The following is a 15,822-nucleotide window of genomic DNA, read 5'->3' on the forward strand; positions in this document are numbered from 1 at the left end:
GTAGTCTTCACGGTTATTGGTGAGGCATGAGGCAGCATCAGCCCAGCTGCATGGATGCCCCCAAGGGACAACTCGGCGCTGGAGACGCAGCTCCAAACTAGAGACCGCACCAGTAGGAAGCGGGATCATTTCTGTTACCGTTGGCATGGAAGCACTCATGAGGGCGGGGTGATTGCTGGGGCTGGTGGAGTACCCACAGTTTTCCAAGGTAACTCCTCCTTGGTGTGTCCCCCCATCCTGGGGTCTGGCCTTCTGCCATCCAGGCTGCTCACAAGCATAGGCTCCCATTAATCCACTTCTGAGGTACCATCCAGAATGACAGTTCAGTCTTTGAAAATCCAACATCTGAAGGGCCGTTATTTCCATCTTGGTGTGACCTTCCCCCCAGCCTACACCCTCTTCCCATCCCCAGCCGCCTGGCCACTGGAAAGCCAAACTAATTTTGTCAGATGTAAGTAGAACGATTGAATTCAGGTGCTCTCAAGAGATGTTTCTCAACTCCGGCAAAGTCAGACACTGTTTCCTGCTGAGCCACAGTCTTGCTGAGAGGACTGAGTACTCACCAGGTCTCCCACGGCACTGCCAGTGGTAGTCTTTGTGACGCTCCTTAAACTGTGGTTCCCCAGCAAACCATTCTTTCTTTCTCCCACCTCCTTCTTTCTGATCAACATGTACATTCCTTGCATTTGTTAATAATTGGTGGAGTTGCTGAGGGGACTTTGTAGCTCAGCAGCCATTTTGTCCTTGAATAGAGACTTTGCACATTTCTCTCCAGAAGCTTCTGTTATAGCCAAAATGTTTGAGTGCCCCTCACTGTTGATTGCCAATACTTCAGAAAGGGTTGGGCCATAAAATACAGTGGGTAAAGAATGATGGAATCTTGGGTGCTAAAGAGGTAACTATAAAATAATAAGACTAACTGTATCTCCATATCAATTTATTATCCAAGAAGTGACTGTTGTTTCCTTCAAATTTTGACCTTAGGAGAATTAAGTATATATTGATACTGCCAATACTCAAAGTACCTTGGGAAATGCTCTTTTAGAATTGCTTTGAGAGCCTTCATCACCTTTACCCCACCAATCACTCTATTATTTTTTTTACTTTCTACTCATGAAATTAATACATGCTTAGTGTTCAAGAGGAGAAAAGAGCAGACAACACAGAAAGGTATAAAAAAGTCAGATATTCATGATCCTATCACTTAGATGTAACCAATATTAACATTTTAGTGTAAATCCGCCTAGATTTTTCTATGCATAATTTTGAATATCTGTACTTTTGAATATCTGTTAACAGCAAACTTGAATATTTGCAACAGCAGAGGATTAATATGTGTCATTATGGGAAGGCTCTACATCCCCAAAAATAAATGAAACATTTCTTTAGAATAAAGTAAGTAGGCAATTCACTGAAGAAGAAATACGAAAGATAAAGAAATGAGACACTGTTCAACCCTACAAGAAATCAGGAATATGCAAATCAAAATAACAGTGAGATTGCCTTCACTGCCCATCAGGTCAACAAAAAATAAAGATTGATAATGTCAAAGTCCAAATAAATTGGAAAAACACATGCTCTCATATAATTCTGGTGGGAGTATAAATTCATAGAATGTTTTTGGAAGGCAATTTGACAATACCAATTTTTAAAATATGTTTTCCCTTTGACCCAGTATATCTCTTTCTAAGAATCTGTCCTACAGAAGTGTTCACATATATCAATATTTGTACAAGAATGTTTATTTCAGCTTTGTTTGTAATAACCAAAAAATCGGTTAGACAGGTCTACATAATCATCAGTAGGAGAAGGTCAAATGATAATAGTATGGTGCCATTGATTTAAAAATAACTCTAAAAAAATAAAATAAAATAACTCTAGCTATCTGTAAGTAAAAGTATAATTTAAAATCCAAAACAAACAAACAAAACCACCAGACTTTCCCATTACTCATGGGAAGGGGAACAGGATGGGGGATAGGAAAGTGTTATAAAGGAGGACCTCTACGTTCTGCTCCATATTCTTCTGAATTGTTTGCATTTTTCACGTATTACTTTGAAATTTGGAGTAAAGATGATTTGGGGACATAGCAAAAAACTATTTGGAGCCATATCTAGCAAGTAAGATAGGTGATATCCTTTCTCAAAGGGCAAACTGGGCATTATTTTCACAAAGGAGCCGAATTAGCCACTGTTCACTCTTGATCTCATAAAGAACCTCTCAAGCTTTCCCAAATCTGGAGGCTGAGTAGCCCTTTGACTTAGGATGACCTCTGAATGGAATAGAGTCCTGATGCCAAAGAAATAGATCCACATGCCTTTCAGATCCACAGCACTTCAGCCTCTGTAAATCTGGATATTTCACTACACACTTTTGACAGTTTTTTTCTTAATCTTTCTAAAGAAAAAATTTCCCTCAAAAACATGTTATTTTATACAGTTTCCTTTGGAAATATCAGAATAAATGTCAAAGCTGCACTGTTTCTGTTCATCACTCAAATGCACGGCAGATCTTCAGAGAAACTTCACTCATGTTCAAGTTTTCTTTCTGAATGAGTCTGTTTATATATCTCGGTTTAACTCTTCAACCCTGATTCTCTCAACTGATAACAGAATGAATGATCTAGACTTTGGCTTTGCCACATTTCTTGGTCTTTGGCTAATGAATGACCTGGAGGAGCTATAAAAGGGGCCAGGCCATAGGAGATGCCTCATGTTGAAGTACTTAATAGTTCATGTACTTCGTCGTTCATATACCTCTGATTTGAAACAGACCTGAATGGAAGGGCTCATGAGGGATGGAGGAACATACGTAACACAAGCCCTTGGACTGAATTGTGCTCCCCCTAAAAGTTATATGTTGAAGCCCTAACCCCCAAAGTTACTGTATTTGGAGATAGGACCTATAAGGAGGTAATTAAGATGCAAGGGATTATAAGGGTGAAGCCCTGATCCCGATAGGATTAGTGTCCTTATACGAAGAGACAGCAGAGAGCTCAGTCTCTCTGTATGTGCATTCAGAAAGCTCATGGGCGCACACAGCAAGGCGGTGGTCTCCTGCAAGCCAGGAGAGGAGGCCTCAGAATGAAGCTTACCTTGCCAGCACCTCGATCTTGGACTTCTAGCCTCCAGAACTGTGAGGAGTACATTTCTGTTGTTTAAGCCACCTAGTCTGTGGTATTTTGTTATGGTGGCCCAAGTAGACTAACACATGCAAGAAAGCCAATCAGCATGCTTCAGAAGTGACCTAAAGTGAATGCTGAAAAATCAGCTGTTCTGTGAGAAAATAAGCTGAGGCAAACTAACAGGATCAGCCTAAATCACCTTTCTAGTGAAATATCTCAAGAGTTTTTCGTATGGTTCAACTGTAATCATCGGTCCTGGTGGCTAAGGGCAGATGATGTCCTGGGTTCTAATCCTGATTTAACTAATAACTAGCAGACAGTTTTGGGCAAATGACTCATTATGTTTGGGGCTCAGGTTGTGCATCCAAACATGATGTGTCTGGAGTGGGTGATCTCTGAGTCGTCTTCAACCTCTGAAATTCCTTGATTCTTACAGATTCTTGGGGACATAAGAATCCTTTGGCTAATAATGAAAAGCAGGGCACTACTCTAGGCCAGGCATTGTGCTGGACTCTTTATGCATTTCTCACACGCTCAGAACAACCCTGCAAGACAGGCTAATGCCCACTTTAGAGAGGAGGAAGTTATACCCCCAAAGGTAAACAACCTGCCCAGAGTCATCCAGCTGGTAAGTCGGCAGAGCCAGGAATTGATTCTAGGTCTGTCTGCCTGTCTGCCTGACCCTGACATCCATGTCCTCCTTACCACACCCTCTTGATTTGGTGGCAGTCTGCCTAGCGTCCAGTCTCTTCTATTTGGCATTCCAGCACCGACTCCTTGCCACTTGTCATGCTATAGGCTTCTGTAAGTTGCTCCATTTCTCTAGATTTTCAGACGCTTCCACTCGTGCTTTGTGCAGTACAGTGCAGCCTCACTTAAATGCAATAACTCATGTGTAGTCTAAGAACAGTGCCTGGCTCATGTAAGCACTCAGTACATCTTAGCACTCATTAGTAGGTCCCTGTGTGCCTAAATGTTCACTTTACCTGGATATCTGCGGGGCGGGGTGGGGCGGGGGTGCGGTGGCATAACCAGGTAGCACGTACCAGGAGCTTGCACTACTCACCATCACACAGGGTGGGTATGATCTTGGCTCTGTACATTACTGGAGAGAAACCCAGGTCCCACTGCCATTCAACCCCAGCACCTTCCTGTACAGGGCAAGGAGCAGGATTGCATGGCTGGCAATGTGGCAGGATGGTGCCAGCCCAGATGTCAGAGGTTCAGGCACAGATCACTTCATTCATTCTTGTCTTTGAATGATCAAGGAGGAGTGGTGCACCACTCCTAGAGTCTGTAACCAAAATATCTTTTCATTAAACTTCTTTAAGTAAGGGTCTGAACCACTAACTAGAGAGGCTAAGGAAAATGTAATTCTTCTTTTTTAATCTTCCCAAACTAGTTCTCCAGTTTAAGGAAAGAAAAAACACTACTCTTTCCCTGCCTAGCAAACTCCTACCCATCCTCAAGGTCCAGCTCAGAGAGTTCTTTTTGGGCAACCCCAATGCTTAATACAGTGCTTTGCATATAATAACAGGTCCTCCTGAAATAATGAAAGAGTTCCAGTTCCTTCTGGGAAAATAACTAGTATGTGTGTTACAGTCACTTAGCCTCACTGAGCTCCAGTGTTCTCAGGGCACTAGAAGATCTACAGGATTCCTTATAGTCCTTCAGTGCCACGCTGAATGTGCCAAGGGAAACAGTCAATCTCAGATACAAATGCTCTTTTTTAATGATTTGCAAACAAAATAATTACCCAGTTTCCCATTTTTTTAACAGCTGTTCATAGTATCTTTATTTGTAATATTTACAAATAGTTAATTTGTAAAACAAAAAATAACCTAAATGTCCATCCAAGTGAATGGGTAAAACAATTGTGCTATGTCCATACAATGGAACACTACTCAACAATAAAAAGGAATTAACTGGGCTTCCCTGGTGGTGCAGTGGTTGAGAGTCTGCCTGCTAATGCAGGGGACACAGGTTCGAGCCCTGGTCTAGGAAGATCCCACATGCCGCGAAGCAACTAGGCCCGTGAGCCACAACTACTGAGCCTGCGCGTCTGGAGCCTGTGCTCTACGACAAGAGAGGCCACGATAGTGAGAGGCCCGCGCACCACGATGAAGAGTGGCCCCCGCTTGCCGCAACTAGAGAAAGCCCTCACAGAAACGAAGACCCAACACAACCAAAAATAAATAAATAAATAAATAAATGTAAAATATGGAGGAAAAAAATCATTAAAAAAAACATGACTTGATGTTTTAAAAAAAAAAAAAAAGGAATTAACTATTTATACAGCAATAAAATAGATGAATTCAAAATAATTACACCGAGCAGGAGCCAGACAATAACGAGTACGTATATCATGATTCCATTTATATAAAAATCTAGGAAACACAAATTTGTCTATAATGAACAGAAGCAAGCCAGTGACTGCCTAGGGACAGAGCAGGATTGGGGGAGGAAGTTTTGGATTACAAAGGGTCACATAGGCACTTTTACCCAGTTTCCCATTTTAAAACATATCCTAGGATTGTTTTCCCTGGAGTCATAGAAAGGCCAGGCCAGAAAAAAAAGAAAGAAAAGAAAAGTTACAGAGGGTAAATGACATCTCCGAAATTGGCATCATAGAATAAAGAAAATCCATATCCAAATGAGGCTCTGAAATAGCCAACTTTTTTCTTTTTTTTTGGCTGCGTTGGGTCTTCGTTGCTGCGCGTGGGATTTCTCTAGTTGTGGCGAGCGGGGGTACTCTTTGTTGCAGTGCGTGGGCTTCTCATTGCGGTGGCTTCTCTTGTTGCAGAGCACGGGCTCTAGGCGCACAGGCTTCAGTAGTTGTGGCACACGGGCTCAGTAGTTGTGGCTCGTGGGCTCTAGAGCGCAGCCTCAGTAGCTGCGGTGCACAGGCTTAGTTGCTCCGTGGCATGTGGGATCTTCCCGGACCAGGGCTCGAACCCGTGTCCCCTGCATTGGCAGGCGGATTCTTAACCACTGTGCCACCAGGGAAGCCCTGAAATAGCCATCTAAAACTTAGGAATGATACCAATGAATGGGCATGATGTCTGTGCGAAGTCTGCTGACTCTGGCTGCCAGAAAGGATGAAGGTGACAAAAAGAAGTTCACTGACTATTAAAAAAGAAAAAAAAGGACAGAGGACAAGGTAATTGCTAAAGAGACTGATCGACAAGGCACAAGACATCTGTCATGCCAGGGGGCATATTAACTCTATTACATTACTTCCACATCAGCAGATCACCTCAATTACCAGCTAATCAGGCAGAATTAAACATTTTAAATTATCTTTCTTAATCTGCTTGTGATCATTTGAAAACCCAGGGCTCTAAAAATCTAATTGTAACTGCTTACCAGAAATGTCATCTTCACTTTGAGGAACTGAAGCAGGGCCAGATACAAGACTGTTTTTTTTTCCGTTTTCCTAAAGTACCGTCCCATGGCCAGAACTGGACTTGCATGTACATCTGCCTAGTGCCGGGCATATTAGGGGCTCCCAAGGGGACCTGGCCCTGCTTCAGAACTCATAATGGCCAGAGACTAAAAGAAGAGCAATGGTAGGGGAGAAGGGGGGTATGGGGGTGGAGGGAGGATGGAGAGGAAAAAACAACTGTTAAAACCTTAGCAAGGGACTTCCCTGGTGGCACAGTAGTTAAGAATCCGCCTGCCAATGCAGGGGACTCAGGTTCGAGCCCTGGTCCGGGAAGATCCCACTTGCCACGGAGCAGCTAAGTCCGTGTGCCACAACTACTGAGGCTGCGCTCTAGAGCCCACGAGCCACAACTACTGAGCCCGCATGCTGCAACTACTGAAGCCCACGTGCCTAGAGCCCATGCTCCATGGCAAGAGAAGGCACTGCAATGAGAAGCCCACACACTGCAATGAAGAGTAGCCCCCGCTTGCTGCAACTAGAGGAAGCCCACGCGCAGCAACGAAGACCCAACGCAGCCAAAAAAAAAAAAAACCTTAGCAAAAGTCAGGAGAGCAAAATCTAGATTTAGAGTGTTCTGTGGGCCTCGAAAGCACCTAATTGAAGGGACAGGAAACAGTCCCTCTCCCAGTAAGAAGGGATGGTATGAGGTTGTGGGAGATTGCTTACCCATCTACAGTTAAGACTTCTGAGCTTCCTATGCCTAAGCTCCTCTTCTTCCCACTCCTTCAGTGTCCTGGACATCAGTGTGATGACATGGCAGTGAGCTGGTAGTCTACTCCTTGCCCGTCTTCCTAGGATGCTGCAATAGTGTCCTCAGGAGGAGAGCTGCCAGGACTGTACTGTAGGTCTCCTAAGTGGTTTCCATTGCATGAAGATGATTCTTGGGTAGGCCTAGAATTATATGGAGGTGAAAAAACGTTTGGAGCCAAAGTGTAGAGCCCCGTGAGTTAGAGCCTTGCTCGTTGCCCTCAGTGCCCATTGCTGCTGATAGAAGTGCACAAGGAAGTGAGAAAACAGCTGTGTGGGTCATAGCTTGCTGAACGTCTGCCTGCCCTTTGCGTGAAAGTACGAGTATGTGTGTGTTAGGTTAGTGGTGTGTGTACTTTGTGTATTTTCAATGTGGATAATGTGTGCTCCATGTGAATGATCTATGAGTGGCATGAATGCCATGTGTTCGTGTGTGCATGTGTGGGTGAGTAAATGTACTACAGGGGGACAGAGTTTAAAGGGCTAACTAGTCACTCCCACTTTCCTCCTCCTACTTCCATTCCTTTAAAATCTACAGGAGGGTGCCATACGATGGGACAACCCCTGAAAAAGCTATGTGATTTGGGACCAGAAGTTAGGTGAATTACATCTTCCCTGAAAGATTCTCTAAAAACAGGAAGTTTTATATCCTTTTCCATCCTTGGTCAAAACAAACAAAAATTGGGAAAAGAACAATCATGATTATACTTGCGAGATGACTTCCCTGTGACTGTCCTGTTCCCAGTTAGGAAAATCCTCTTTACTGAGACTTCAACTTTTAGGTTTAGCACGTGGGAATCTAATTAGAAACACATTTGGACAGAAGAATAGTAATATTTTGTAAGAATTTCTCTTGATCTTTGCCATTCTGCAGTTTTACTGCAGTGAATTCAGATCTGAATTTATTCTTATTTTTACTGCTCATGACTCTTTGTTCCTCTTGAATCTCAGTATTTGTGTTTTTCATCAATTCTGAAAAATCCTCAACCATTCTCTCTTTTATTACTGCCTCTCCTCTATTTTCTCCATCCTCTCCTTCTGGAACCCCTATAAGGTATATCTTAGACCTTCTGTTTTCCATATCTTACATCTTTTAAAATTACTAGAGGGACTTCCCTGGTGGCACAATGGTTAAGAATCCGCCTGCCAGTGCAGGGGACACGGGTTCGAGCCCTGGTCTGGGAAGATCCCACATGCTGTGGAGCAACTAAGCCCGTGCGCCACAACTACTGAGCCTGCGCACCACAACTACTGAGCCTGTGCTCTAGAGCCTGTGAGCTGCAACTACTGAGCCCGTGTGCCGCAACTACTGAGCCCACGTGCCACAACTACTGACGCCCATGCACCTAAGAGCCTGTGCTCTGCAGCAAGAGAAGCCACCACAATGAGAAGCCTGCACACTGCAACGAAGGCCCAATGCAGCCAAAAATAAATAAATGTATAAGTGTATTTTTAAAAAAAAACTACTAGAGAGAGAATCCTAAATAGGGTTTCTTCATAGTCAGGATCCTGGGGCTGCCTGGCACTTTATTCTCATAGTTCCAGGGCTGATGAAGCAAAAGTGCCCTCTAGAACTGAAATCAGTTCTTTAAGAAATGGAAAAGACTCCTGTGGAAAATGATGGCAGAAGGGGTGAGGAGCACCCCACTGTGCACTCATCTCCTCACGCTTGACCTGAATTTTCTGCGTGGGGGTGGGGGGGACATGCTGCTGTGATAAGACAGACCCTGGCCACACAGCGCTTCCGTCTAGGAGGGTGTGTAGCCCACACAGGATGAGAAGTGCCGTGATAGGGAGGCTCCCGAGGTGCCGCGGGCGTGCAGTTGAGGGGTCCACCTGGCCCGAGGCGCCCAGCGAACCTGCTTCGAGGGCCAGGGAAGGAGATGAGCGGAGGGCTGTCTTCACCTTAGTGAAGAGTAACCCAGGCAGAGGCAGGAGCTCATGAAAAGGCCCAGAGGCAAGACAGCAGGTCATGTCTGTGCCTTTTCAATTAGTTCTGATTGGAAAGAGCTTAGAGTACAGGAAGAGTGGGAAAGGACGAGGTACAGCTGGAACAGGGATGGGTCGTGAAGGGCTTCGTTTGCCACTCCTGGGAGTTTGCACTTTCTCCTGCGGGCAGTCGGGAACCACTGATAAGAGGTTAAGCAAGGGATAGATTTGATCAGATCTATGCTTTATAAAAGATTAACATGGCTGCTGTGTGAAGAATAAATTGGAGATCATAATACTGGAGGCAGGAAGAACCATCCAGAGACTGTTACATTGAAACAGAGAGCTAGTGGGAAGCAGCCACACAGCACGGGAGATCAGCTCGGTGCTGTGTGACCACCTAGAGGGGTGGGGTAGGGCGGGTGGGAGGGAGAGGTAAGAGGCAGGGGATATGGGCATATATGTATACATAGAGCTAATTCACTTTGTTATACAGCAGAAACTAACACACCATTGTAAAGCAATTAATACTCCAATAAAGATGTTAAAAAAAAAATGTTACATTGATCTGAGAGATCATAGCAGCCTCGCCTAGGAATGTGGCAACAGGGATGTGGAGAAGTGGCTTTAAGAATTCTTAAGAATTCAGAAGACACCCCACCCCCCCACCCCCCACCAAAAAAAAAGAATTCAGAGGACATAATGGTAGTCCATTTCCTTTTTTAAAAAATTGGGGGGGGGGCCTAAGTTAGATGCTTATTTCATAGTCAAAACAAATAGCTCATTCTATCAGCCTCCATGGTTTTCAGCATTTTTTGGAGCCCTGACTCACCTAAGCGCTAAGACCTACTCCCATTAGAAACAGTTCACATCATCAGTGATTCTCTGCAGGTGGAACAGGAAGATGCCCGTGTAATTTACAAAAAAGAAAATGAAATGAAATACCCTGATGATTCCTATGTGCCCTTCTATTAGGCATGCCGGGCTGCCTGCCACCATTTGGGGGAAGCACTGATCTATGCAACAGAGAAACATCTGGAGCAGAAACTTATCCTTCATGTAAAGTAAATAACATTTGAAGGAAACTCTTTTGCAACATAGCGCTAGTTCAGATATCTCGCCCTACCACCTGTGCCCAAGACACCAGCTTACTCCTGATAGAGACAGAGCCTTCACGAAACTACACACTCTCCCCCTGATGAAGTGACGAATCAGCCAATATGTGATGAATTTGGGTTGTGTAGACAAAAATACCAGGTATTGCAGCCAAGGCACACACAGTGTGCTGTGAATCATCCCCACCAGCTTTCAGCAGTTAGATTAGCGGAACAATTGCTCAGTTCCTTCCTTCGTCTTCACAGTGTAGACCTGGCCCAAGACCCAAGAGTGAAGCAGCAACTGTAAGGAAGCAGAAACATTATAAATAACCTAGAGAACCCTTTTATAACAGCAACTGCCTGCTGATTTTGTGGCCTAACAGCTCAAGCAAAAAAGGATATAAATATAATATTGTGCAATGACTGATTACTCAAAATGTTGTGCATCAGCAGAAGTGGGACCTGTGGTTGGTGCTAATATTATCAGATGCCTTTGCTGTTTAATAATCTGGTAGCTCTGTATTATTTAGCATGCAGTTTTCACAGAGAACAATGATTTTATTTCAAGTACCTCTCACTGAAATAAAAAAGCAGCTGTTAGAAGATGAACATTTGGCAGAAAATGTTTTAGTGGAATCTTTTGTGAGATACTAAATCATATTGGATTAACTGTTTTCTGTCTAGAATAGTGGAGTCACAAAGAAAAAAGATCGCTGACCACAGAAGGCAAGGGCAGTCTTCAGAACCCAGTGAATCACTAACGGACATTTTAGTTTTAAGTGCCATTTATTCACCCAAATATATAAAGTTATTTATATACAAAGCTTCCATTAATAGTGCCTGAAGAATGGGCCTTTTTTATTCCAGTTTTAGCTCATACTCAGGATTCTACTTCCCTTTCATTAATAATGGAATTCTTTAAATTATAGAATAAATTAATACACCACAGACATTTTGGGCAGAATGGGGTTTTTAACCAGTCTGACGTCTCCACAGGCCATTCTGTGTGGCTAGGCTGCTGTGCGCATGCCGGCCCTGCCCCTGAAGAGGCACCGAGGCAGCCCACTGGGCTCCTGGGCTCCTGGCCCACCCACTCCCAGGTTGCTAGAGCAGGGCCGAACCCCAGGTTGACAATAGACCCTCACAGGTTCTTCAGGCTGGCCGGCCACTGTCAAACTAGGGCTCTGCTGGAGAGGAAGTGACATCATGACATAGCTACTGGGCATAGCCGTTTTCAGCCAGAGAACATGATCGAGCTGCTTTCATGAGGCCATATTGACTCAGGAACATTTTTCACATGAAATTATTATCACTAAAACATAAAATTCTCTTTTCTAAACTATCAAGCAATGTATAGAGCAAAGACTTTCACTTTATTCCCAATTCCCACTCTTGGGATGGAGTGGGTGATGGGTAAAGATTAAAAATGGAGGGTTTTCAGAAATAGCTGAGGATTGCTTATAGGATAAAACTAGCTCAAAACAGCTTCACCAGAATGTCCATTTCAATACTGGTGTGACTGGCCAACCCAGAACCCATCAAACACCAGAAGCTGAGAATGGACTCTGAGACGCTGAGTTGGGCCCCAGATGGAGCCAGCAAATGACCTGTCAGTATGGACCACTGGCTGACTTAGACCAGGAGTTTGTCACCAATAATGGAACCAGACCAGTTCATGGTGCTAAGCTCTGAGGTAGAACACCTCAGCCATGTACGTTCAGGTGGTGAGGCTGGGATAGGTGAAACGTGGCATCAGGCTGGCAACTTCTTTTGCCTTTGATTCAATTTTAGATCAAATCAAGGTGATGCAGTTATTATGATCACTGTACTCTTGCAAATTGTTATTAAATACTAGTAGGGTACCAATAAATAAAAAATCTAGCAGTTCTGGGATGAAGGTTGGGAGAGTTTTTCTTGTTCTTTAGTAGTTGAATTTTAATCAATATGTTGAAAATTGGAAGACCAGAGTCATTTTTTAATACCCCTTACAATCTTTTGGGGCAGTAATATGCTGCCTTGAACATATATCTCCCAACCTTACTTTGACTTTGCACTCGACTCCCCATTGATCCCTCTCTGTTTTCATCCATCTAAATGAAAGAAGGCTTTGGCCCCATAAACCTCATTCCAGATGGAAATGCATAATTCAAGAGAAATACTGATGTCAAAGAAGAGAAGGCACACCAATTTGTGTCAGCAGTTGCTGTAAATTAAAGGAGTACACGGAGAGTTTAATGTAATGTAGAATTGAAAATAAAATTAGAACCAATATTTAGGCAGTTCTCCACCTCTTTTTTCCCTACTGTGACATGAAGGATTGACTCCCAGCTTAAGTACCTAATGTAGTTCATTTTTCTTTTCTGCTAGAATTTTTTTCCCCATAAAATGTTGCATGTTTATCTTTGGCATCCAAAATTAGATCTCTTCACTTTTTCCATTCTAATCTCAACAGAAAAGTCAGGGTAGGAAGAGTCAAAATTTTCCCCTCATCTTCCACACCCATCACGTTTGCAGCATAGAAAGGACCCCACTCTACCAGTCTGACTAGTTCAGCTGCTGTAAATAGCTATTAATCCTTCCTTAATATTGTTTCTCTGTAATATGGATGTCACCTACATGGCTTCTTTTGTTTTTCTAAAGCTGGAAAACAAAAGGTTGATAATGAACATCTCAGACATGTACGACTGCACAAGGTGTTCCTAAACACTCAGGAGAAGCATTCTTGAGCACGCATCCAAAGGGATTAGTCTGGTCAACTGCCATTATTCAGAACCTTTTTGGAGCTCTTTATTCAGATTTCCCCCAGAGCCAGTGTTGTTCTTGATAGTCACCCATTGTTTTGGCCACTGGTGGAATTTCCTAGCTTGATCCCCCCACCTTAATCACTAGATGGTTTTAAATGATTCACTCTTTCCAGAAATAAATTTCTTAGGATAGTGGTTCTCAAAGTGTGGCCAGGGACCAGTAACATCAAGATCACCTGGGAACTCTTTAGAAACACAAATCCTGGGCCCCACCCCAGATTTAATGGATCAGAAACTTTGGGGGTGGAGCCCAGCAATGTGCATTTAACAAGCCCTCCAGGCAATTCTGAGGCACAATCTAGTTTGAGAACCACTGACTTAGAAGATGAAATATTGCCTTCATTGAGGATATTCAAAGATGTGCTACTGATTTTTAAGGCATTCCAAAGAACAAGTTTCCAAAAGTTTTTGAGCAAAGTTGTAGTACATGTATGGCCTCTCCGGGGGACTGCTTTAAGAGAGACTGGCCTTCCTGAGACCTCCCGGTTCTGCCACCTAGTCATCTGACCTTGAGCAAGTTCTTACACTTGGTTTCTCATCTGGAAAATGAAAGACCCACCCTTGCCTACCTCACAGAATTGTAATGAGATTCAAAGTGAGTCACATCTACAAATATGCTCTGTAAACCAGAAAGTACTAAAAAAAGTGAAAAGTGAAAGTCGTGTCTTTCTGCAGACAGGATTCTGGTAGTCTGAGCATTATGTCAGGGCAGAGAGTTGGAGAAAGGCCTGTATTTATCATTCCTTTGGCCAGATCCACCTTTCTGTCTATATAATGACCAATTCATCACCTTGGTGGATGTGTCTAAGATTCTGCCATTTCAGCCCACCAATTTATTTGGTGCTAAGAGAGGAAAACCATTGCCTGACTGGTGGCTACAAGGGGCTAAGAAGATGTATTCATTTTCAGACATGCTATTTTCTATGGAAAGCTTAGTGATGGTGAGTAAGGATGGACTGTGTATGTGGGCACTGTACTCTCGTGCCCAGAACTTGTCACACACTAGCAGTGAAAGGGTCTGTACTGAAACCACCCATTTCAGCCCTGTGCAAGGGAGTCATGACCTTCAGCAAGGAAGCGAGTGTTCATTGCCATATACTAGTCATTGCAGAGAGGCCCAAAAACAAAATCCCTCGAGCAAACCAAATCTATAGAAACTGAGATTTTAAGCCAGACCAGTTAATGTGTCTGTGCTTGAGAAGAATGTGGGTGGATTTTCCCTCAGAGGTTAGGCTTTACTAACAACTTCACCATAGGAATTCTTAAAACACCAAGCTCCTGGTGCATTTGTAACTTAACTTTAAAGCTTTACAGACTGTTGAGTGAACATATCTGGGCAGGAAGGAAGCTAAATCTGTTGCCTTAGTGCTTATTGGGAATGCAGTTTTAGTAACACAGAAAACAGTTCCCACTAGGCCAACATCAACTTCACTTTTCACACAAAGTGGCAGCTAAAATCAAGAGACTCAATAAGAATCTAATTGGTTAATTATGATTAAATTATTGGTTAATTATGGGAAAATAAGCTGTTGGTTAATTATGGAATTAGAATAGGAAATTATTTTGCTCAAAATGTGTGCCTATTTAACAAATCTGTAGAGACAGAAAGTAGATTAGTGGTTCCTAGGCCTGGGGGGAGTGGGGAGGAATGAGGAGTAACTGTTAATGGGTCCGAGGTTTCTTTTAGGGGGGATGAAATTTCCTAAAATTAGACTGTGGTGATGGTTGCTCAACCCTGTGAATATACTAAAGAACACTGAACTGTATACTTTAAATGGGCGGATTATTTGGCATATGAATTATATCTCAATCAAGCTGTTTTTTTAAAAAGTCAAATTGCTAATAAATTGTAGAGCCAAGGAAAACATTATGCCTGTTTAAAAGACAAATAAAAATCACATCAAAACTTTGCTACATGTGGTTTCGGATCGATATGAAATAGTGATCATTCGAAATATATTAAGGCAGAAAATATTTGCTTTCTTTTAGTCAGAGTATTTTAAAAGCAGACTATCTCAGCCAAATAATTGAAATTTAAATGTAATAAATTAAGGTGGCTAATAGTTGAAGCCAAAGTCATGGACATTTATGACATAATGAGTAGTCTATGTTCCCTACAGATTTATTTAGAATAAAAATCAGCAGCACTTACACAATAATGATAAGAAAACTGGATTCTCACTGTCCATCGTGTTGCCCTAAACTGATCTGGTTAGGGAAGGCTGGAAGGTTGAAGTTGGAAAGGATATGATCTCATCCTTATGATGTGAATATGTGCTGATAAGAGAAGATAGAAATATTCAGATTCAAGCTGTGAAATGGGGCTCTTGTATAAGCAGCATTGTATCTCGTGGTATGTTTATCAGACGGACTACTCAGTTTTGTCTGCCCAGGAGAGAACCTTTGCCCTTTCCTGCCTCGGCAAGATAGGCCAGGCCACGCTAGCTCTAATCTCCTGGTTAAAGTCCTGGCTCCAGGGCTTGGGGCTTGCCTACGGCTCACTGGTGGCCATGGAGACTGTAGATTGAAGTAAACAGGAAGGGAACTGGCTGGGAGATGTAGGAATTTCTGGCTCAGTGGAAAGAAAGCAGGGAGCTACCAACACCTGCCTAGCGAGCCTTGTAATTTGGAGGCTGCTGGTTAGGGCTTCTTAATGCACCGGGAGACCCTGACTGG

The 15,822-nt window shown here is 43.1% G+C and overlaps 1 protein-coding gene across 5 annotated transcripts in view; it reads left to right on the plus strand.

The window, feature by feature from the left end:
* Positions 1–15,822, plus strand: part of RBKS (ribokinase) — an 84,792-nt gene that overhangs the window by 56,405 nt on the left and 12,565 nt on the right. The gene's annotated exons all lie outside the window — the stretch shown is intronic.

This window comes from Balaenoptera musculus, chromosome 13 (genome assembly GCF_009873245.2).
Source record: "Balaenoptera musculus isolate JJ_BM4_2016_0621 chromosome 13, mBalMus1.pri.v3, whole genome shotgun sequence".
NCBI classification, from domain to species: Eukaryota; Metazoa; Chordata; class Mammalia; order Artiodactyla; family Balaenopteridae; genus Balaenoptera; species Balaenoptera musculus.